Source organism: Ranitomeya imitator, chromosome 6 (assembly GCF_032444005.1).
Source record: "Ranitomeya imitator isolate aRanImi1 chromosome 6, aRanImi1.pri, whole genome shotgun sequence".
NCBI classification, from domain to species: Eukaryota; Metazoa; Chordata; class Amphibia; order Anura; family Dendrobatidae; genus Ranitomeya; species Ranitomeya imitator.
In genome coordinates this window covers 488,361,861-488,386,256 of record NC_091287.1, presented here as the reverse complement: position 1 = coordinate 488,386,256, position 24,396 = coordinate 488,361,861, and the positions used below count along the sequence as shown (strand labels likewise).

General features: G+C 44.2%; 1 protein-coding gene across 2 annotated transcripts in view; it reads right to left on the bottom strand.

Annotated features, from left to right (window-relative positions):
- Positions 1-24,396, bottom strand: part of LOC138642976 (RNA-binding protein 12B-B-like) — a 61,876-nt gene that overhangs the window by 5,741 nt on the left and 31,739 nt on the right. The window contains exon 4 of one of the 2 annotated variants that reach the window (XM_069731631.1): positions 16,374-16,588. The exons of the other annotated variant lie outside the window; for it this stretch is intronic. The gene's annotated coding sequence lies outside the window, so the exon portion shown is untranslated. Of the gene's footprint in view, positions 1-16,373; positions 16,589-24,396 lie in introns of those variants that run through there. 2 annotated transcript variants of the gene reach the window in all.

The following is a 24,396-nucleotide window of genomic DNA, read 5'->3' as shown; positions in this document are numbered from 1 at the left end:
ATCAGTGATTTTCACTGATGAGAAAAAAAGTTTCTCCATTTTCTCCCATCTGTCAGTGAAAAGGGATGGCGTTTGAGTGAGGTCCAATTTCTTCAAAGACCCATAGATGTGCATTATCAATTTTGATCTGATACTTAACCCCTTACTGACATCGGAAGTATTAGTACGCCAATGTCAGTATCCCCCGCTTTGATGTGGGCTCCGGCGGTGAGCTGTTTTGAACAGCTAACATGTGCCTGCAATAGGCACAAGTGGAATGGCGATCCACCCGTGCCTATTAACTACTTAAATGCCGCTGTCAAACTCTGACTGAAGCATTTAACAAGCGCTTACGGCCACGTGCATCTCTATGGTTGTCAGTGCCGGATTGCTGTGAGCGCCACCCTGTGGCCGGCGTTCATAGCAACTCAGAAATTCAGCTACATAGAGGTGATCTCAACATCGCCCCTATGTAGCTGAGCTTATTTACACCCACCGTATCCCAGAGCCTTGTTTTCCTCACCCTCTTTTTCTGTGCATTGTACTCGGGTATTTGATATCCTTCCTCTTACTGCTTACTGTTTAAAGTTACGCTTTTTTAGCATTTTGTACACTTAATAAAGTTTGTTATCCTTTTGTACTGCCCTCTGAGTGGTGTGTTATGATACTTGGTATCTTTTGGGTGAATGTCAAGTTGTGCCGGCTTCTAGTCTCCTACGTGACTAATGAAGCATAATGCTCTGCTCACATTTATCCTGCACTTTCCGCTGAGTGCTTACGTTGGGGTTTCGGTGTGAATTTCTCAAAACTGATTCATATAAAACCCAGAATGGAACCAATCACTTATGCAGATTTAGTTTCTTTGGACTTGTCTCTGTTCCAGTTGTGTCCAATAATTTTAGCGTACCAGTGTGATCGACCACAGATCTATATACGCCAAAAGAGATCGATATCACCAGGGCAGAAGCCAAATGGAGTACAAAGTGACTCCATCTGCTTCATTATGGTGGGTGGTTCTGTTGGGGGGAGGGGGCGGTTTAATCTGAATCGCATTTTTATGCCATTTACACGGAAACCCTGATGTAAGTGCTCAGCGTGGAACATAAGAATGTAATCTAGCCTTATTCTGGAAGCGGTCAAAAATTATTATGTACCCCAAAATGTTACCAATAAAAACCCTAATTTATCCCGGAGAAAGTCTGCACCCCATTCCGGTCCATCATCTGTCACTGGAACTATAGGGGGTGCTGATGTTATGGAAAAGTTACATGGCTCCCGCCCTTTCAAATAAATTCCAGTGAATTCTGCGCACCCAAATCCAAATGCCCCCCCCCCCCCCCCCAATTGAGACACACTAAACCACAGTTTGTTGCCACATGTTTTGCATTATTTATGGCATGTGTATCGCCAGAAGCACAAGTTGGACACAATGTATGGGGGCACAATATGGGCCCTAAGCTGGCATATTTCCAATTCTCCACAAAAAAAACAAAACCTGGCGCGGATGTTACAAAATAGTCACTGCAGCTGTAGATGAATTCATTGAGAGGTGAAATTTCTATAATGGGGTAATTTTTGGGGATTTTCTGCTGTTCTGGCACCTTCGGGGCTCCGCAAATGTCACCCATAAACCATTCTAGCAAAATCTGTGCTCCAGAAGCCAAATAGCGCTTCTTCTTTCTCAGCCCCGACGTGTGGCCTAACAGTAAGTTCTGACGACTTATGTGGCATCACCACGTTCGGGAGAAATTGAGCAATGAATTGTGGGGTCTATTTTATCTATTAAACCTTGTGTACCTGACAAACTTGCAGCAAATACAATAATTACATTTTTATCACTAAAATGTCATTTTCAAGTCTGAATGTTGTAAAATTTTGTGAGGCACCAATGGGTTCAAAATACTCACTACACCCAGAGAAATTCCTTAGGCAGTGAGGTTTCCAATATGGGGTCAACTGTGTGTGGGGGGTGGTGTGCCTGCTGTTCTGGCATCTCAGGGGCCCGGTAATGGAGCCCACAATCTATTCAAGCGAAATCTGTGTTCTAAAAGCCAAGAAGAGCTCCTTCCATCCGATGCCTGCCATGTGCTCAAACAGTAGTGTACAACCACATAAGGGTACTGCCACATTTGGGAGAAATTGCATAAAAAAAATTCTCCCATTACCCCTCCTTGTAAATTATAAATTTGGCGCTAAAACAGTATATTAGTGGAGAAAAATATTTTTTGTTCTCACATCTGTGTATAAAGTTTTGTGAATCTCCTGTGGGTTAAAAATGCTCAATACACCCCTAGATGAACTTCTTGACGAGTCTAGTTCCCAAAATGGGGTCACTTGTGGGAGGTTTATGCTGTTTTTTCATGTCAGGGGCATTCACAATTTATTCCAAATAGTGCTCTTTCCTAGCACTGCCATGTGTCCGAACAAGTTTTTGACCACATGAGGTCCGTTTTCACCTATTATCCATTGTGAAAATTACAAATATGGGACTAAAACTGAATTTTTTCAGAACTCCTCGAAAACTGTCCATATGATGACTTGTTAGCCAATTCTGTGTAGTACCTGTTGGATCAAAATGCTCATTATATCCCTGAATAAAATACTTGAGAGGTGTAGTTTCCATAAAAAAAAAATTGGGGCTAAAAGTACATTTATATGGGAAAAACGTGATTTTCTCATTTTCACGGCTCTACGTTATAAACTTCTGTGAAGCACTTGGGGATTCAAAGTGCTCACAACACATCTAGATAAGTTCCTAGGGGTCTAGTTTCCAAAATGAGGTCACTTGTGGGGGTTTTACTGTTTAGGTACATCAGGGGCTCTCCAAACACGACATGGTGTTCGCTCTTGATTCCAGCCATTTTTATGTTCAAAAAGTTAAACGGTGCTCCTCCCTTCAGAGCCCTGCTGTGCGCCCACATAATAGTTTTCCCTCACAAATGGGGTATCTGTGTACTGAGGAGAAATCGCACAACAAATTTTGGGATCCATTTTCTCCTGTTAGGCTGTGTTTCCACGGTCAGTAAAAGCTGCGGGTTTGATTCTGCGTACATCAGCAGTGTCAAAATGTTACAGCATAGTGGAGGGGATTTCATGAAATCCCATCTCCACTATGTAGTTCGGAGACGCAGGCGGTAGACCTGCGCAGCCGGACATGCGGAGCGTCTTTATAGAAAGCAGCAAGTCTATTTACAATGCGGCGACGCTCCATCCCCGCAGCATAAATATCCCCGCATAGACTAGCATTAGATGCAGCAAACCTGCATCTATTGATTAATCACATGCGTAATAACTGCGTAAACACAGCTTACTACACGCATGTCTACTAATTTAAATAAGGTCTGACCTGTCACACCGCTGGAAGTCCGCGTCCACTGCAGTTCTCACATTAGCTTAGCTTACCGTGACAACTGCCCTGCAAGTGACCGGGGGTTATCTCAGGTCACCCTAGGTTGGTTCTCACGGTCAGCTGACCACAAGAACTAAAGTGTAGGTGATCGCCCGGAGAGTCAGCTAACCACAAGAACTAAAGTGTAGGTGATCGCCCGGAGAGTTATCTCCGGTGGTCATCTACAAGCTCTGCTATGTCTGGACATTAGGCATCTAGATGTAGCAGAGCTGGACTCGTCGTGGAACACTCGTTATTAAGGACTACGTCGGAACAGGAAGTATTTGTGTTTATTATTTTTCTTTATTTTCAGCAGATAGAGGGTGTCGCATGGATTACCAGTATAATAAATATAGGAAAACTGTGTGGTATTTTATTTCACTAAAATACTTTATTCTGCATGTGTGTGTGTTTTTAACACTTTACAAATATTAGGATTAGTAATGATAGGCATCTTATTGACACCTCTCCATTACTAAGCCGGCTTAATGTCAACTTACAAAAGGTGACATTAACCCCTTTACCCCATATGCCACCATTACAGGACAGTGGGAAGAGAGAGGCTAAGTGCCGGAATTGGCGCATCTTACAGATACGCCCTTTCTGGGGCGGCTGTGTGCCGGTGTTTGCAGCTGTGAGAGTGTGTGGGCAATATCCATGGTCCCCTCCTGGGCAATGAATATCAGCCCGCAGCTGTCTGCATAGCCTTTTCTAGCTATCAATTATAGGGGGACCCCACATAGCCTTTACTGGGGACACCCCCCAAAAATTTAAGTATACAGCTGCGGGCTGAGATTCATAGCCTGGGAAGCTCCATGGGTATTGCCCGCTTCCCAGGCTATAAACATCGGCCCCCAGTCACTGGCTTTCCCTATATGATGCAGAAAATTGTGCGGGAGCCCACTCCATTTTAAAATTTTTTTTTTTTTAACAGATATTGCATTTAAGGCCGGGATCAGAAATACATGCATCCGCACGCTCCGCTCCCGAGTGTGGGTGGCAGTGCCGGGTATTAAGGTGCGAGTATCTCGCATGTGTGATCCCGGCCTAACTCTTTATGTACTATTTTATTGTGTTTATTACTAAACATCGTGCTTGGTATTATCTATCGATACATCCATCTATAGATGGATAGATATATCTATAGGTAGATAGATAATAGGGAAGCTATAGATGATAGAGAATTTAGATAGATCTGTCTATAGCTATATCTATTCTATCCATCATCTATCTTTCTATAGATCCATCTGTGTGTAAACATTATTCTTCAATGGAGTATGTAAAAGAAGAGGTTGGACAAAGAAATTCCATCACAATTTTTTTGTTGTTGTATATTTAGCTTACAAACCATACAAATCCGCATTAAAAAAAATGCATGAAAATCCGCATCATAAACGCAGGTGACCTGCCAGTGACCTCAGATGCAGATTTTATCTGCATAAAATCCTGAGCCATTCCTGACCGTGGAAACATACCCTTACCCTTGTGGGGAAAAAAATAAGTACCGTATATACTTGAGTATAGGCCAAGATTTTCAGCCCATTTTTTTGGGCTGGAAGTCCCCCTCTCGGCTTATACTCGAGTCATACCAAGGGGTCGGCAGGAGAGGGGGAGCGGGGTCTGTCTAATTATACTCCCCTACTCCTGGCGCGGTCCCTGCAGGTCCCCGGCTCCCCAGCTTCTTCCTGTACTGAGCGGTCACATGGTACCGCTCATTACAGTAATGAATATGTGGCTCCACCTCTATGGGAGGTCTTCAGGTTCTTTTTGAAGGTTTCGATGGTAGGCGAGAGTCTGATATGTTGTGGTAGAGCAGTGGTCAACAACTCCAGGCCTCGAGGGCCGCCAACAGTGCAGGTTTTCAGGATTTCCTTAGTATTGCACAGGGGTTGGAATCATCACCTGTGCAGATGTTCACGTTACCACTGATGCAATACTAAAGAAATCCTGAAAACCTGCACTGTTGGCGGCCCTCGAGGCCTGGAGTTGGGGACCCCTGTGGTAGAGAGTTCCAGAGTAGGGGTGATGCGCGAGAGAAATCTTGTATGCGATTGTGGGAAGATGAGATAAGAGGGGAGAAGGAGATCTTGTGAGGATCGGAGGTTGCGTGCAGGAAAGTGCCGGGAGACGAGGTCACAGATGTATGGAGGGGACAGGTTGTGGATGGCTTTGTATGTCATGGTTAGGCTTTTGTACTGGAGTTTCTTGGTAATGAGGAGCCAGTGAAGGGATTGACAGAGGGGAGAGGCTGGGGAATAGCGGGGGGACAGGTGGATTAGTTGGGCAGCAGGGGAGGCCACAGAGCAGGAGGCTCCAGTAGTCGAGGCGGGAGATGATGAGAGCATGGACTAGGGTTTTTGCAGATTCTTGGTTTAGGAATGTACAGATCCGTGAAATATTTTTGAGTTGAAGGCGGCAGGAAGTGGAAAGGGCTTGGATATGCGGTTTGGAGAGATCAGTGTCAAGGAATACCCCGAGACAGCGAGCTTGTGGGACTGGGGAGAGTGGGCAGCCGTTTACTGTAATGGATAGGTTCGTTGGGGGGGTCGCGTGAGATGGGGGAAAGGCAATGAATTCTGTTTTGTCTATGTTAAAGGGAACCTGTCACCCCCAAAATCGATGGTGACGTAAGCTCACCGTCATCAGGGGCTTATCTACATCATTCTGTAATGCTGTAGATAAGCCCCCGATGTAACCTGAAAGAGGAGAAAAAGAGGTTAGATTAAACTCACCCAAGGGCGGTCTCGCTGTGGTCCGGTCAAATGGGTGTCTCAGGTCGCTCCGGCGCCTCCCATCTTCATTCCATGACGTCCTCTTCTGGTCTTCACACCGCGGCTCCGGCGCCTCTCTGACCTTTCCGGCGCCTGCTCACTGCAGTACTTTGCTCTGCCCTCAACAGGGCAAAGTACGCCTGCGCCAGAGCCGCGGCGTGAAGACCAGAAGAGGACGTCATGGAATGAAGATGGGAGGCGCTGTTCCCGACCGGAGACACCCATCGGAGCAGGACCGCCCCTGGGTGGATGACGGTGAGCTTACCTCACCATCGATTTTGGGGGTGACAGGTTCCCTTTAAGTTTTAGAAATCTAGCGGAGAAGGATGAAATAGCGGATAGACATTGAGGGATTCTGGTTAGTAGGGTGGTGATATCCGGTCCAGGGATGTAGATCTGTTTGTCATCAGCATAGAGATGATACTGAAAACCGTGAGATTCTATGAGCTGTCCCAGGCCAAAAGTGTAAATGGAGAAGAGCAGGGCCCTAGAACTGAACCTTGCGGGACTCCGACAGATAGGGGGCGAGGTGAGAAGGTGGTGTGTGAATGGAAGACGCTGAATGTTCGGTCAGTTAGGTATGATGACATCCAGGATAGGGCCAAATCTGTGATGCCAAGGGATGAGAGGGTCTGTAGTAATAGGGAATGGTCCACTCTGTCAAAGGCAGAGAACAGGTCCAGGAGGAGGATAGAGTAGTGTCGCTTGCTCTTGGCGGTTAAGAGGTCATTGGTGACCTTAGTGCAGTTTCAGTGGAGTGGTGTGACCGGAAGTCTGATTGTAAGCGGTCGAAAAGGGAGCAGGATGATAGATGGGAGGACAGTTCAAGATGGACATGTTGTTCCAGTAGTTTTGAGGCATAGGGGAGAAGTAATATAGGGCAATAGCTAAATACAGAGGATGGGTCAAGAGAGGGCTTTTTGAGGATAGGTGTGATTTAGGCATGTTTAAAGCTTGAGGGGAAAACACCAATTGTTAGTGATAGGTTGAAGAGATGGGTTAGAGTTGAAATGAAGACTGGCAAGGTTTGGGATGAATTGGGAAGCGATTGGGTCAAGTGCACAGGTGGTGAGATGCGATCTTGAGAGTAGAGTGGAGAGTCGATCTTCTGTAATGGTGGAGAAGTTGGTTTTCGAGGTGGAGAGCTGGGTAGTTGGGAGGAAGGGCTGTCGACTAAAACTGTCTCTGATGTTCTTAAAATCAGCATTTGTGCAGCATTATATTGGGCAAATGTGTCTATGGAGCATCTTAAAAGGCCATTATTAACCTTTATGCAGGACTATATGGGGCATATTTTAATATGGCGCATCTTATGGGGCCATCATAAACTTTATGGAGCATTATATGGGGCTCCTGATTCAATATGGATATTCAAAAACACAACTTTTGACATTTACCGGTAGCTGCTGCATTTCCCACCCTAGGCTTATACTAGAGTCATTAAGTTTTTCCAGTTTTTTTGACACTGGTCAAATTTAAATAAGAAAAATAATGATTGGGCGTTAGTTGCCCGAGACTAGTCACCCCTCTTTCCATGTTACCTGTGGGCGCGATAAAAATTTGCATTGAAATCTAGCGCATCGCTCATTTTGGCAGCGTCAATGCGTCTCTGAAACCGGGTGGTCGCTTCCTGGCTTCAAAAGGCGCGAACTACATATGCCAGGAAGTTCACAAGATGGCTTCCGGCCATGCGCCGGGAAGCGAAATCCGGCTTTAGAAATGCATTGACGCTGCCAAAATGAAGCTCGTGCAAATTATGTCATCATGCCCACAGGGGCGTGATAACATGGAAAGAGGGATGACTAATCAGGGGCAACTAAAGTCCCATCGACTCGTCAAAACCCTCATTAGCATAGGAAATGGGGACAATATAAATGCTTTTTGAAAGCATTTAACAGAATTATGTTGTACAGGGATGGTTACGGACAACACTAAATCATCAGAGCAGGGCTCCTCAACCTGTAGCTCGGGAGCCACATGTGGCTCGCGGCCCCATGAATTGTGGCTCGCGACTGTCTGCCAACTTGTTGCATTAGGTCCAGGTCTAGCAAACAGGTATGAAGAGTGCATCTCAAAATGGTGAATTTTGTGAGTAGCCCTGCACAGAAGTGCAGATCTGGATGCACATTTACTGGTCTTTGGGGTTTAGAGATGTAGGTATGGTACGCTGGAGAATGGTACTACCTGTTAGAGGAGGTGCTCAAAGCTGGATGTGACAGTGTGTTGAGAGTCCTTGCTGAGAGAATACTGAATGGGGGGCATTGTGGGAACCCCTGGATCTCAGTCAACTGCTTTGGAGTGATTTCTGTGGGAAAGCTTTGGTTATCATTATACCTGTAATGGGGGATTTGGTTGACCCTACTTTGAAGGGGGTGAAGCTGGATGTGGCTCACGACCCTCTCTCAGTGCTGAATGTGGCTCTTAAGGTCAGAAAGGTTGGGGACTGGTCTAGAGCCATATGATGGCTTGTTTTTTGATGGACAAGTGGTAGTTCATATAATGTTTATTTTAAACATTGCTTCTTATGTGATAAAAATGACTTGACCTTATATTCTTGTCAGTACCAATACGGTGATCCCAAACCTATACTTTTTTTTATTTTTATAAACTTTAGTGGTTATGAAAAATAAAATGTTCTTTTGGTTGCCTTCTTCTGAGACTCGGATATTTTTTTATTTTTCTTCCATAGAGTTTGGTGGGTGCTTGTTTTCTTGTGTGTCGAGTTGCACTTTTTATTGCTTACATTGTGGGGTACATGCAACATTTCCATCGCTTTTTGTTGTGTTTTTCTTTTTTTAATGGAAGTGCAGCCAATGAATGGAAATTCTGCAATTACAATTCTGTTTCTTTCCAGTTTAACATTATTTAAATAGCTTTATGCTTTGATAAAACAAACTTATACAAACCTGACAATGGCAAATGTTTAATTTTAATTTATTTTTTTGCAAAAAGGTGGTGGTCGATTTTAAATGTTTATATACACTGCTTAAAAAAATAAAGGGAACAAAAACAGAATATAACTCCAAGTAAATCAAACTTCTGTGAAAATCAAACTGTCCACTTAGGAAGCAACACTGACAATCAATTTCATATGCTAATGTGCAAATGGAATAGACAACAGATGGAAATTATTGGCAATTATCAAGACACAATAAAGGAGTGGTTCTGCAGGTGGGGACCACTGACCACAGCTCAGTGCCAATGCTTTCTGGCTGATGTTTTGGTCACTTTTGAATGTTGGTTGTGCTTTCACACTCGTGGTAGCATGATAGACTCTACAACCCACACAAGTGGCTCAGGTAGTGCAGCTCATCCAGTATAGCACATCAATGCGAGCTGTGGCAAGAAGGTTTGCTGTGTCTGTCAGCGTAGTGTCCAGAGGCTGGAAGCGCTGCCAGGAGACAGGCCAGTACACCTGGAGACGTGCAGGGGGCCGTAGGAGGGCAACAACACAGCAGCAGGACCAAAAACTCAGCCATTGTACCAGGCCACAAATGTGCATGTGACTGCACAAACGGTTAGAAACCAACTCCATGAGGATGGTCTGAGTGCCCGACGTCCACAGATTGGGGCTGTGCTCACAGCCCAACACTGTGCAGGACGCTTGGCATTTGCCACAGAACACCGGGATTGGCAAATTCACCACTGGCGCCCTGTGCTCTTCACAGATGAAAGCAGGTGCACACTGAACACATGTAACAGACGTGACAGAGTCTGGAGACACCGTGGAGAGAGATGTGCTGCCTGCAACATTCTTTAGCATGAACGGTTTGGCAGTGGGTCAGTAATGGTGTGGGGTGACATTTCTCTGGAGGGCCGCACAGCCCTCCATGTGCTTGCCAGAGGTAGCCTGACTGCCATTAGGTACAGAGAGGAGATCCTCAGACCCCTTGTGCGATCATATGCTGGTGCGGTTGGCCCTGGCTTGCTCCTAATGCAGAACAATGCCAGACCTCATGTGGCAGGAGTGTGTCAGCAATTCCTGCAAGATTAAGGCATTGAAGCTATGGACTGGCCCGCCCTTTCCCCAGACCTGAATCGGATTTAACACATCTGGGACATCATGTCTCGCACCATCCACCAATGTCACGGTACACCAGACTGTCCAGGAGTTGGTGGATGCTTTAGTCCAGGTCTGGGAGATCCCTCAGAAGACCATCCGCCGCCTCATCAGGAGTATGCCCAGGCGTTGTAGGGAGGTCATACACACTATTGAGCATAATTTCCTTGTCTTGAGGCATTTCTACTGAAATTGTAACTTCATTTTCCACTTTGATTTTGAGCATCATTCCAACTCCAGTCCTCCATGGGATATTAGTTGTGATTTACGTTTATCAGTTTAAGGTTTTATTGTTCTCAACACATTCCAGTATGTAACGAATAAAGATTTACAACTGGAGTATTTCATTCAGTGATATCTAGGATGTGAGAGGTTAGTGTATAAGCAGAGCACATTTTTTGTGCTGAAAATGCCCCCCATAGCTTATACACAAGTCATTGTCCCAGAACATGGAGGGGGAGCGGGCAGAGCAGCGGGTCACAGGAAGCAGGAGTCTGCTGCTGCTGCGAATGTCTGTGCCCGCTGCTAAAGAGAAATGAATATCCACCGTGCTGGCAGTGAATAATTTTCTGTAACCGTGCAAGCTACTTAATAGCACTGAACACTCACCGCCCTCCATACACAGTCTCGGCGTGGAGAGCAGTGAGTATTCCGTCAGCTGTGCTCTGCTTGTAAGCAGCGCATGCTGTCACTGCCATGTTCTGCTTACAAGCATAAATCAGCTGCTGGCATCAGAACAAAACACTGCCAGGGAGTGCAGGAAAGTAGTAGGATAGTTTATTATTTCTTTTATGCTTTTTTTTATGGGAGCCATGCATACCAGGATGAGAATGAGGGAGCCATGCATACAGGATAGGGATGAGGAGACATGCATACAGGATAGGGATGAGGAGACATGCAGACCAGGAAAGAGATGAGCCATACAGACAAGGATATGGATGAGGATGCCGTGCATACCAGGATTGGGATCAGGGGGCCATGCATACCAGGATAGGGATGAGGGTGCCATGCATACCAGAATAGGGATGAGGATGCCATGCATACCAGGATAGGGATGAGGAGACATGCAGACCAGGATAGAGATGAGGAGCCATGCATACAAGGATAGGGATGAGGAGACATGCAGACCAGGATAGAGATGAGGAGCAATGCATACAAGGATAGGGATGAGGAGCCATGCATACAAGGATAGGGATCAGGGTGCCATGCATACCAGGATAGGGATCAGGGTGCCATACATACCAGGATTGGGATCATGAGGCCATGCATACCCGGCTTATACTCTTTTCAATCAGTTTTCCACAGCAAAATTAGGTGCCTCGGCTTATACTAGAGTATACACAGTACTTTATATTTTAGTTCCCCTTTATCCTGACTTGAACTTGCAATCATTTGATTGCTTATACAATATACTGCAGCATATAGTGAAATTATGGTTCTCCTATAACCTCAGCCCAGAGCTAGGAGGAACATGGCTGCAATGGTTAGCTCTGGCTTCTGTTGTTACAGACTTTAGATTTCTAAAGTTTCAAAGAAGCGCAGATTTTGGCCTGGTGTGGCTTTACATTTTTTTTATCATATCTTGGGCTAGAATTAAGATAAAGAGTTGGGAGAAGCATTATTTTTCTCAGAACAGTACCGGCTTTCGTTTGATATGTCACAAGATTATGTTTCTTTATATTTTGTTTTGGAGAAATCAAATTCAAAATTTTGATGTGCAATTGTGAAAAAAACAGGTTTTAAAATTGTGAAAACATGCATGTGTGTTACTTGTGTTCTTGTTTATATTTGTACAGGGATTCAACTTGGGACCTTTTTTTTTTTTTTTTTAAGCGTTGAATCATCTGACTTTGTTTGTGTGAGTTTCTTCCTTTTTTCTCTTCAAATTACAACTTATTGCATTCAACATTTATATGCAACAATAAAGAGACACAAAAAACTACTGAAGTGCCAGAATAAATACATCAATCATCACAACACAACATGTTCAATGGATTCTGGTTGAAAATGCTGAGCAAGCCAAAAGAAAAAAGGTGATCATATCCTCAAGTGTGATTTTCTAAATACAGTCTGATCCTAATTATATGTTAAAAACCAGATTAAAAAGAACCAATATTTTGACCACCTATTTATAAATGGAACAATTTTTTTTTCTATAATATCACTAAACATGCCATTTATGAAGTGTATAACCCCTTTACCCACAAAAGTGGTTTGTAAGTTAATGACCGGGCCAATTTTTACAATTCTGACCACTGTCCCTTTATGAGGTTATAACTCTGGAACGCTTCAACAGATCCTGATGATTCTGACATTTTTTTCTCGTGACATATTGTACTTCATGATAGTGGTAAAATTTCTTCGATAAGACTTGCGTTTATTTGTGAAAAAAAAAAAACGAAACGGAAATTTGGCATAAATTTCGCAATTTTCCAACTTTGAATTTTTATGCCCTTAAATCAGAGATATGTAACACAAAATACATAAGTAACATTTCCCACATGTCTACTTAACATCAGCACAATTTTGGAATTTTTTTGTTTTGTTAGGGAGTTATAAGGGTTAAAAGTTGACCAGCAATTTCTCATTTTTACAACACCATTTTTTTTTTTTTTTTTTATTAGGGACCACATCTCATTTGAAGTCATTTTGAGGGGTATATATGATAGAAAATACCCAAGTGTGACACCATTCTAAAAACTGCACCCCTCAAGGTGCTCAAAACCACATTCAAGAAGTTTATTAACCCTTCAGGTGTTTCACAGGAATTTTTGGAATGTTTAAATAAAAATTAACATTTAACTTTTTTTCTCACAAAATTTACTTCAGCTCCAATTTGTTTTATTTTACAAAGGGTAACAGGAGAAAATGTACCCCAAAAGTTGTTTTACAATTTGTCCTGAGTACGCCGATACCCCATATGTGGAGGTAAACCACTGTTTGGGCGCATGGCAGAGCTCGGAAGGGAAGGAGCGCCGTTTGACTTTTTAATGCAAAATTGACTGGAATTGAGATGGGACGCCATGTTGCGTTTGGAGAGCCCCTGATGTGCCTAAACATTGAAGCCCCCCAAAAGTGACACCATTTTGGAAAGTAGACCCCCTAAGGAACTTATCTAGATGTGTGGTGAGCACTTTGACCCACCAAGTGCTTCACAGAAGTTTATAATGCAGAGCCGTAAAACTAAAAAAATCATATTGTTTCACAAAAATATTTTCGCCCTCAATTTTTTATTTTCCCAAGGGTAAAAGGAGAAAATGTACCCCAAAAGTTGTACAATTTGTCCTGAGTACGCTGATACCCCATATGTGGGGGTAAACCACTGTTTGGGTCCATGGCAGAGCTCGGAAGGGAAGGAGCGCCGTTTGACTTTTCAATGCAAAATTGACAGGAAATTAGATGGGATGCCATGTTGCGTTTGGAGAGCCCCTGATGTGCCTAAGTGACACCTTTTTGGAAAGTAGACCCCCTAAGGAACTTATCTAGATTTGTTGTGAGAGCTTTGAACCCCCAAGTGTTTCATTACAGTTTATAACGCAGAGCCATGAAAATTATTTTTTTCCCACAAAAATTATTTTTTAGCCCCCAGTTTTGAATTTTCCCATGGGTAAGAGAAGAAATTGGATCCCTATAGTTATTGTCCAATTTGTCCTGAGTACGCTGATACCCCATATGGAGGGGGGGGGGGGGGGGGGACGGGGGGAACCACCGTTTGGGCGCACGGGAGAGCTCAGAAGGGAAGGAGCGCCATTTGAAATGCAGACTTAGATGGATTGGTCTGCAGGCGTCACGTTGCGTTTGCAGAGCCCCTAGTGTACCTCAACAGTAGAAACCCCCCACAAGTGACCCCATATTAGGTACTAGACCCTCCAAGGAACTTATCTAGATGTGTTGAGAACTTTGAACCCCCAAATGTTCACTACAGTTTATAACGCAGATCCGTGAAAATAAATCATTTTTTTTCCCACAAATGTTTTTTTAGCCCCCCAAATTTTTATTTTCCCAAGTGTAATAAGAGAAATTGGACCCCAAAAGTTGTCCAATTTGTCCTGAGTACACCGATACCCCATATGTTGGGGTAAACCCCTGTTTGGGCACACGGGAGAGCTCGGAAGGGAAGGAGCACGGTTTTACTTTTTCAGCACAGAATTGGCTGCAATTGAGATCGGACGCCATGTCGCGTTTGGAGAGCCCCTGATGTGCCTAAACAGTGGAACCCCCCCCCCCCCCAATTATAACTGAAACCCTAACCCTAATGGGAAAATGGAAATACATTTTTTTAATTTTATTATTTTTCCCTAACTAAGAGGGTGATGAAGGGGGATTTGATTAACTAATTATAGCGTTTTTAGCTGATTTTTTTTTTTTTTTTAATTGGCACCCGTCACACAATAAAAGACGCATTTTATTGCAAAAAATAGTTTTAGCGTCTCCCCGTCTTGAGAGCTATAATTTTTCCATATTTTGGTCGAGTCATGTGAGGTCTTGTTTTCTGCGGAACGAGTTGACGTTTATATTGGTGACATTTTTTGATCGCTTTTTATTCCAATTTTTGTGAGGCGGAATGATCAAAAACCAGCTATACATGAAATTCTTTTTTTTTTTTTTTGGGGGGGGGGGGGGGGGAGGGTTTGCATTGTACCATTCCGTCTGGTAAACTTGATAAAGCAGTTTTATTCTTCGGGTCAGTACGATTGCAGCGATACCTCATTTATTTATTTTTTTATGTTTTGGCGCTTTTGTTCGGTAAAAACTACTTTATAGAAAAAATAAGTTTTTTGCATTGCTTTATTCTGAGGACTAACTTTTTTATCTTTTCGCTGATGCTATATGGCGGCTCATTTTATGCAGGACAAGATGATGTTTTCAACAGTAGCATGGTTATTTATATGTCTTTTTGTTTGGCGGTATGATAATAAAGCGTGTTTTTTTGCCTCTTTTTTTACCGTGCTCACTGAAGGGGTTAACTAGTGGGACAGTTTTATAGGTCGGGTCGTTATGGACTAAATATGTGTACTTTTGCTTTTTTTTTCTTTTAGATAAAGAAATGTATTTATGGGAACAATATCTTTTTCTACATTTAGGATTTTTTTTTTTAACTTTACAACATTGCCCCGGGGGGCATCATGTTATAGGGTCAGACCGCTTATCTGACACTTTGCAGAGCACTGTGTCAGATCAGCGATCTGACATGCAGGGCTGCAGGCTTACCAGCGCTTGCTCTGAGCAGCCACTGGTAAGCCACCTCCCTGCAGGACCCAGATGTAGCCCTGCGGCCATTTTGGATCCGGGGCCTGCAGGGAGGAGACGCTCGGTACAAGGTGAGCACATCGCCTTGTACCGAGGGTTTCAGGGAAGCACGCAGGGAGCCCCCTCCCTGCGCGATGCTTCCCTGTACCGCCGGAACGCTGCTATCATCTTTGATCACGGTGTGCCGGGGGTAAATGTGCCAGGAGCAGTCCGTGGCCACTCCTGGCACACAGTGCCGGATGTCAGCTGCGATAGTCAGCTCACACCCGGCCCCGATCGGCCGCTCTCCCACTGTGAGCACGGCTGATCGGCAATGACGTACTATCCAGTCGGTGGTCATACAGGCCCACCCCACCTCGACGGGATAGTACATCATATGTCAGAAAGGGGTTAAGAAGAATAGTACAGTAGTTAAATCCTTGTTCTAAAAAATATCAACTAATCAAACAATTAATAGTAGGTTTGTAAACTGTCCCTTCTAGTGGGTGAAATGTCATCTTGTCCATAAGCGCTTACTAGCAATGGCCGTTTCCTTTTGTGTCAGAGTATGTGCGGCCGGTCATGGTGCTCGGCTCCACCTGAGTTAATATCTGATTTTTGTAATTTTTACAATGTCTGGTGTTCTTGGATACACAAAGGACGGCGCTGGACCAGAAGGTGCAAAAAAGTCACTTCTACTTCTTCATTTTTACAATCTTTGAAGAGTCCAGTAGCCGCCACCAGCGCCGATCATATTCACAGGTCACATAACCAGTTATGTCATCCATTGCCGATCTTGTGCCGCCTTCTACCACTTCATGGACTTCACTGTCTTTGCTGAACGAAAAAATCCTTGTTTTTAGCTCTATTTCCCTACATGGAATGACAGTGTTGTATTGTAGAGTCCCTGTGATGGGTTCTGCTTCCTGTAACCGATGTTTTAAAAAAAAAAAAAAAACTCTCCTCCGCTTCATAGTCCTGGTTTGTACAATACATGAACTGGATGTTAATATTCGAGTTTCCTGGGTGTTCAGATTTGGTGTGAATACGGCCTCTGGAGGCCCAAGCCACCGGCCTGTCATCTGCTCTGCAGTCACCGTCTACCGCTGGTCATTCTCAGCCCTAACAAAGCTTTCTCCTCTGTCCTCTCCTGCTTCAAAGCTGTAACATAATAAAATAATACAGTAATATCTAAAAATCATGGATTATTTGGTAAATGTAGACCCCACACTTATAGACCACAGGCTGAACAGATCTGAATTCATGATTTTCGAGTTGACACCGAAATAGTTTTATTTTAAAATATGACCCCATCACGATCCCAACTGTAGAATGTAAGCCCGCAAGGGCAGGGTCCTCGCCCCTCTGCATCAGTCCGTCATTGTTCGTTTGTTTACTGTAAGTGATGTCTGTAATTTGTATGTAACCCCTTCTCATGTACAGCAACATGGAATCAATGGTGCTATATAAATAATAATAATTTGTATTTTGGTACTGATGTGGCTAGGAGCAGAGCAGGCACATGTGCAGTTTTTGACATTTTGAAATTAAACTTTTTTCAGAAATGCTTTCTAAAATTTTGCTTTCTGTTCACATTCATAAAATATTAAAGATACTCTTGTGACATATCTGGTGAAAGCTTGTACAGTTCTGAGTACAATGGTGTTTATTTTGTTTCTCTACCTTTTTCTAGCCCGAGTTCAGTGGAGAAATGTAAAGGCAGGTAACACCAAAATTCACACTTTTACCAAACTTTGAAAAAAAAAAAAAAAACATCTAGAATCTTTTTTTCCTTCAAATTTTGCATTCTCTGACACACTATTACCAAATAAAGTCTCAAAAGAATTAAAAATAGAGGTAAAAATCATTAGTTCTCTTGACATGGAATGACCCGTAAATGGTCCAAAAACGCTATGGAATACTTATGCAAGGTAGTGCAATGACAATACTGAAGTGTTGTGCAAATGGTCAGTAAATTTCTGTCGGTAATTGCAGCATGTCAATTCTTTTTGAATTTCTGCAGCTTTTTTGACTCACTCAACTGAGTCCGTCAAATCTGCAGCAAAAATGCAGGTGTAAAAAGTTTAGCAGATTTGCTGCCAAAAACGCTACGAATTGTCAAAGGAAATGATGTCAGAAGGCGGAAGTGTGGGCGGAGAATATGTGTGCATCGTCTGATGGAACCACTACCATCCGGCTACGTCTTTTGCCACATAACAGAAACAGCATGAGCCGATTATGGAAGCATAGTTGTCTCATCATCCGGCACCTGTGTTCAATTGTATAAAAAAAAAAAAAAAAAAAATCAAAACATTTACGTACATATTCACATACAAAATACATGCTCACCAAACGCCTAATCCCCAATGCCCACGTCTCCTGCAAATAATCAAAAATAATTCACTAACATACTCCCTGTCCGCCATTGTCCATTTAAAACAGAGTGTCCCACGTCGATCTCACCCGCCTGCTGGTGATTCACCTCCTGTCTGTGTTCACTCCCACAGTATCACTGAGCCACCGTGAGAGTTCACCTGAGTTCATCAGCTCCGATGCTCTCACTTCTGGCACCGCACCGCTGCGTGGGAAAGTTCTCACACAGCAGTAATGCAGTGAGAACACTGGAGCTGATGAACTCCAGTGAACTCTCATGGCAGCTTAGTGATACACTGCGGCAGTGAATACCTCCTGGTAGGCTACTTTCACACTTGCGTTTTTTTGAATCCGTCACAATCTGTCGCTTTTTGAGAATGCAGGATCCTGCATTTTCCCATAGACTTGTATTAGCGACGATTGTGACGGATGGCCATCCGTCGTGAACTGGATGAGTCGGTATTTGGCGGACCCTCGGCACAAAAAATAAAGTTCAATGTAACGTTTTTTCGTATGTCGCGTCCACCATTTTCTACCGCGCATGCGAGGCCGGAACTCCACCCCCTCCTCCCCGGACTTTAGAATGGGAAGCGGATGCATTGAAAAACTGCATCCGCTGCCCACGTCGTGCATAATTTTCACAACGTGCGTCGGGCCGAAGCATTGCAATGGCCCCGTACCGACGCAAGTGTGAAAGAAGCCTTAGGGTGTCGCCAGAAGCCGAGTAGAGCAGTCACATCTCCCAATGCAACTGTTCTACACGTGAGATCGCCATGGGACACTCGGTATTAGGCCAGGGGCACACTTGTGTGTGCAGCGCGAGTCTCTTGCATCAATACCCGGCATTGCCGCCGGCACTTGGGACCAGAGCATGCAGCTACATAGAAATACATGTAGCTGAATGCTCCGTTCCCGAGTGCCAGGTATTGATGCGCGAGGCTCTCGCATTGCACACGCAAGTGTGACCCCGGCCTTAAGTGGACAGGATAGTATTATATGTTGGTTTATTATTTTTCAATTGTTTGCAGGAGACCAGGGCATAGGGGATTAGGCGTTCAGTAAGTATGGTAAATTTAGTTCAATAAAGGAGTCTGTGTGATTATTTCAAAGTATTTAATTCTGGGTGTCTATTTTATACAGTATCACTATCAGGTTAGTAATGGAGAGGTGTCGTAGACACTTCTCCATTACTAACCTGTGGGCTTGATGTCTCCTGACGATACAAAGGTGACATCAACCACACAAATATAAACCCCACTTGCCACCGCTACAGGGCAAGTGGGAAGAATGAGACTAAGTGCCAGAATTTGCACATCTATAAGATGCACCATTTCTGGAGCGGCTAAGAGCTAATGTTTTTAGCATGGGGGGTGCTAATATCCATGGCCCCTTCCCAGGCTATTAATATCAGCCTGCAGCTGTCTGCCTAGCCTTTGCTGGTTAGATTTTATAGGGGGACCCCATGTCAATTTTATTCTGCGGTTCCCCTTTAAACTAGCCAGTAAAGGCTAAGGAAACAACTGTGAGCTGATATTAATAGCCTGGGAGTCTTTTGCCATTAGCTCCTACCAGAATATTAACATCAGCCCTCAGCTGGTTATGAAAATTGTGGGAGCCAACGCAATGTTTTTAAAAAAAAAAAAAAAAAAAAAAACATTTCACGCAGATTTCTGACAGTTGCAGGTTTGTTACAGCATAAGTAGGTTAATTATGTTAATGCTCCTACATTGATTGGTGAGTGTGTGTCTATTTAATATTAATGAGGGTATCTGGCTTAAGAGATTGAAGGAGGAAATTACATCACAATTTTTTTTTTTTTTAAAAAGTATCTATTTACCTCTATGGATTTACAAAAACGCATGCAAAAAAAGCATCAAAATCACACGTATTTTCAGTTGTGTTTTTCTGCCAAGTGACTCAGAAATGTCTGCATGCAAATATGCAACGTGCGCACATGGCCTAACACTGCCAGAATTTGCTCGGCTTCTAAGCCTGCTCCAAACAGCCCTGAGCAACCTGTGATAAAAACGTAAGCAAAAGGTCGATAAAGGGCTAAAGATGCTGTGGAAATGTCAGTTTTTTCCTCATATCCTTGTAGGGTTAGCCTGAAAAAAAATAAAAATTGCAACTGCATTTTTTAGAACAGAATCCCAGAAATTCTGCACTAAGAACACAAAAAACCCACAAACATTCTGTTAAATCTTTTTCAGTAACATTAAAAAAGGAGTAGAAAACCCATTAAAAAAATGCAACCAAAAGGCAATAATCAGAGCAAACTGTAAGGCCATGTTCAAACGTTCCTGATTTCCCTGCTGTTTTTTCTGCACTAAAAACCGCAGCTCTTGGCAGAAAACGCAGGTGCGTTTTTTGATGCGGTTTTTAGTGCAGTTTTTTTATGCAGTTATCTCTGCAGAGTCTGTTTTCTAGGAAGTTTTTTTAGGGTTAAAATGGCTGAAAATACCCTAACCCTACCCCTAGTTCTATCTGTAGTGGGGAAAAAAAAAAAAAATTCTTTATTTTATTATTGTTACTACCTATGGAGGTGATAAGGGAGGGGGGGTCATTTACTTTTTATTTTATTTTGATCACTGTGAGGTTATCGCAGTGGGGCATCGGAGCATGGGGGGGGTGGGATTGGGGCACGGGGGGGCAGCCACACTCCGCCCACGCACTTCCTGCTGCAGCGGTTCTGCACCACAAGCAGCAGAAAACCCCCAGATATTTTTTTCGTCTGCGGGTTTTACTGCGGGTTTGACCCTCACAATGGAGGTCAATGGGTGCAGAACCGCTGCAGTTCCGCACAAAAAAGTGACATGGTCCTTTTTTACTGCAGCTATTCAGCGCGGCTTTTTTTAGTGAATTTCCGCATCATGTGCACAGTGGTTCCTGTTTTCCATAGGGTACATTGTACTGTACCCTTCATGGAAAACTGCTGCGGACCCGCAGCGGCAAAATCGCGGCGGTTCCGCAGTTAAAAACGCATTGTGTGAACATGGCCTTAAGTGTTTTTTGACTTGGACAGCTGCAGAAAAATAGAAAAAACACAAAACACCACCAGTGTTTCTACAAGTAAGAGCAAGGTCTCACACAGTAAAAAATGGTCAGCACTCAGAGGACACGTTGATAATAATTGTGCTGTCAATGTCCATATGATGAAAATGGCGGGAACCATGATCACTACACCATGTGACAACCCCTGGGCTGCCCCCCCCCCCCCCTCCCCCCTTCTGCACAGGAGCTTAACTTCTCAATGTAAGGAAAATTCTGACAGCAAGAAAGCACATCACATACTATAATCCATTTGACTGGCCACCAAATCTGAGGAGTAAGTTAAGAGGCTAAAAGGGCAAGAATTTCACTAGATTTTTTTTCCCTAACCATAGCGTTGGAAGGGTCATCGTGTCCAACCACCTGCTCAATGTAGCAGGATTTACTAAATCTCAGACAGATGTCTGACCAGCCTCGGTTTGAAGACTTCCTTTGAAGGAGTACTTACAACCTCTTGTGGCAGCCTGTTCCACTCACAATGTCAAAAAGGTTTGTGGATCTCATCATATCTAACAGACTGAACATTCAGTGTCTCCCTTTTTCACACCACCTCCTCATCTCGCCCCATCTGTCGGTGTTCCCCAAGGCTCAGTTCTAGGACCCCTACTCTTCTCCATCAACACCTTCTGCCTGGGACAGCTCATAGAATCCCACGTTTATAATATCATCTCCAACGCTGATGACACGCAGATTACCTTTCTGGACCTGGCCTCACTTCTTTACTGACCAAAATCCCACAATGTCTGTCTGCCATTTCATCCTGTTCTGCTTGTTTTCTAAAACTGAACATGGACAAAACAGAATTCATCATCTTTGCCCCCACTTCACTCTACCCCTCCACCTGACCTATCCATCAATGTCTGCTCAGTTTCCCCAGTCCCGCACGCTCAATGCCTCGGGGTGATCCTTGACTCTACCCTCTTTCAAGCCACATATCCAAGCCCTTGCCTCCTCTTACCGATTCCAACTGAAAAACATTTCCCGCATCCGTGCATTCCTTGACCATGAAACCACAAAAGCACTAGTACATGCCTTTATCTCCCGCCTCGTCTACTGCAACCTCCAACTCTCTGGCCTCCCCTCTAGCACCACTCCAATCCATCCTAAACTCAGCTGCTCGACTAATCCACCTGTCTCCCCGCTATTCCCCAGCCTCTCCTCTCTGCCAGGCCCTTCACTGGCTCCCCATTGCCCAAGGGCTACAGTTCAAAAAACTAACAATGATATACAAAGCCATTCACAACCTGACTCATCCATACATCTGTGCCATTGTCTCCCGGTAACTACCTACACGCAACCTTCGATCGTCTCAATCTCCTCCTCTCTCATCTCTTCCTCCCACAACCGCATCCAAGACTTCTAACATGCTTCCGCTATACTCTGGAACTCTCTAACCCCAACATCAGGCCTCGCCTACCACGGAAACCTTCAAAATGAACCTGAAGACCCACCTCTTCCGACAAGCCTACAACCTGCAGTGATCCCCAGTCTACCCTCTCCTAGTGTATCCTCACCCATCCCCTTTAGACTGAGCCCTCGCGGGCAGGGTGCACCCTCCTTCTGTACTTGTGTGTGCCTTGTTTTACTCATGTTTATTGTACTTGTCTATATTTGCCCCATTCACATGTAAAGCACCATGAAACAAATGGCGCTATAAAAACGTATAATAATTTCCATGGGCAAATGAAAATAAGGATGATTCTTCTACACTGACAGCCCTTCTGATATTTGTAGACAGCTATTAAAGTCTCACCGTAGCCTTTTCTGCAAGCTTAAGGCCATGTTCACACTATCCTTTTTTTCATGCGGAATTGCCGTGATTTTCCCGCTGCGGGTCCGCAGCTGTTTTCCATGCAGGGTACATTACATTGTACCCTATGGAAAACAGGAACTGCTGTGCCCACAATGCGGAAAATAAAAAAAAAAGCCGCGCTGAATAGCTGCGGGAAAAAAGAAGTACCATGTCACTTCTTTTTTCGGAGCCGCAGCGGTTCTGCACCCATTGACCTCCATTGTGAGGTCAAACCCGCAGTAAAACCCGCAGATGAAAAAAATATCTGCGGGTTTTACTGCGGTTTGTGGTACAGAACCACTGCAGCAGGAAGTGCGGGGAAGCGGGCGGAAGTGCGTGGGCGGAGTGTGGCTACTGCCCCCCCCAGTGCCCTAATCTCCCCCCCTTATACGATTAGAGAACACGGCACTCAGTAAATATGAGGATTGGCGGTGCTCAAGTAGGGTGTCCACCCCGTAGATAACAGATGAATAAAACTTGGCACTCAATTTGAGAAGAAAAGCTTCTTAGTTTATTGATGCATCCAGACAAACAAAAGTGCTAAACGTTTTCGGTCCACACCGGACCTTCGTCAGAGCGTTTCTTTGACATTGACTGGATGAGGAAGCCAGAAAGCCTGGATGAGCGTTAGCAAGAACAGAAAATCCAAGAGCTGCAGTATGCTGGAGGATCACAATGGAGAGTGCCGCGTCATGAAAAGGCACAGAGCCTGAGGGGAGTAGCGGCGCTGGATCCTAAGCGCTCAGTGAAGCAGGGCAGAGAGGAGCAACGCGTTGCTCCTCTCTGCCCTGCTTCACTGAGCGCTTAGGATCCAGCGCCGCTACTCCCCTCAGGCTCTGTGCCTTTTCATGACGCGGCACTCTCCATTGTGATCCTCCAGCATACTGCAGCTCTTGGATTTTCTGTTCTTGCTAACGCTCATCCAGGCTTTCTGGCTTCCTCATCCAGTCAATGTCAAAGAAACGCTCTGACGAAGGTCCGGTGTGGACCGAAAACGTTTAGCACTTTTGTTTGTCTGGATGCATCAATAAACTAAGAAGCTTTTCTTCTCAAATTGCTCCCCCCCTTATACTTACCCGGCGTCCCGGTGTCCGTCCGGCTTCTCCCTGGGCGCCGCCATCTTGCAAAATGGCGGGCGCATGCGCAGTGCGCCCGCCGAATCTGACGGCCGGCAGATTTGTTCCAAAGTGCATTTTGATCACTGAGATATAATCTCAGTGATCAAAATAAAAAAAAAATAGTAAATGACACCCCCCCCCCCCCCCCCCCCCTTTGTCACCCCCATAGGTAGGGACAATAAAAAAAAAATTAAGAATTTTTTTTTTTTTCCACTAAGGTTAGAATAGGGTTAGGGGTAGAGTTAGGGTATTTTCAGCCATTTTAACCCTAAAAAACTTCCTAGAAAACACAGACTCTGCATAGAAAACTGCATATAAAAAAAGGATCAAAAAAAGGATCAAAAAACGCATCAAAAAAGGACAAAAAAAAAGGACCTGCGTTTTCTGCCAAGAGCTGCAGTTTTTTAAAAAACAGTCCTGAAAAAAAAAGGATGGAAATCAGGAACGTGTGAACATACCCTAACATTCCCAGATCCTCAAACCTTTCTTTCCTCATAGGACATTGTTTCCAGTCTGCTCACCATCCTGGTAGCTCAATGACCGTATTTGCTCCCCATTTCGTGGGATAACCCCTCTATTGGAAAGGTCACATCAAATATAGGCAGCTTTACACCTCGTTACTTTCCTTACAACTCAGC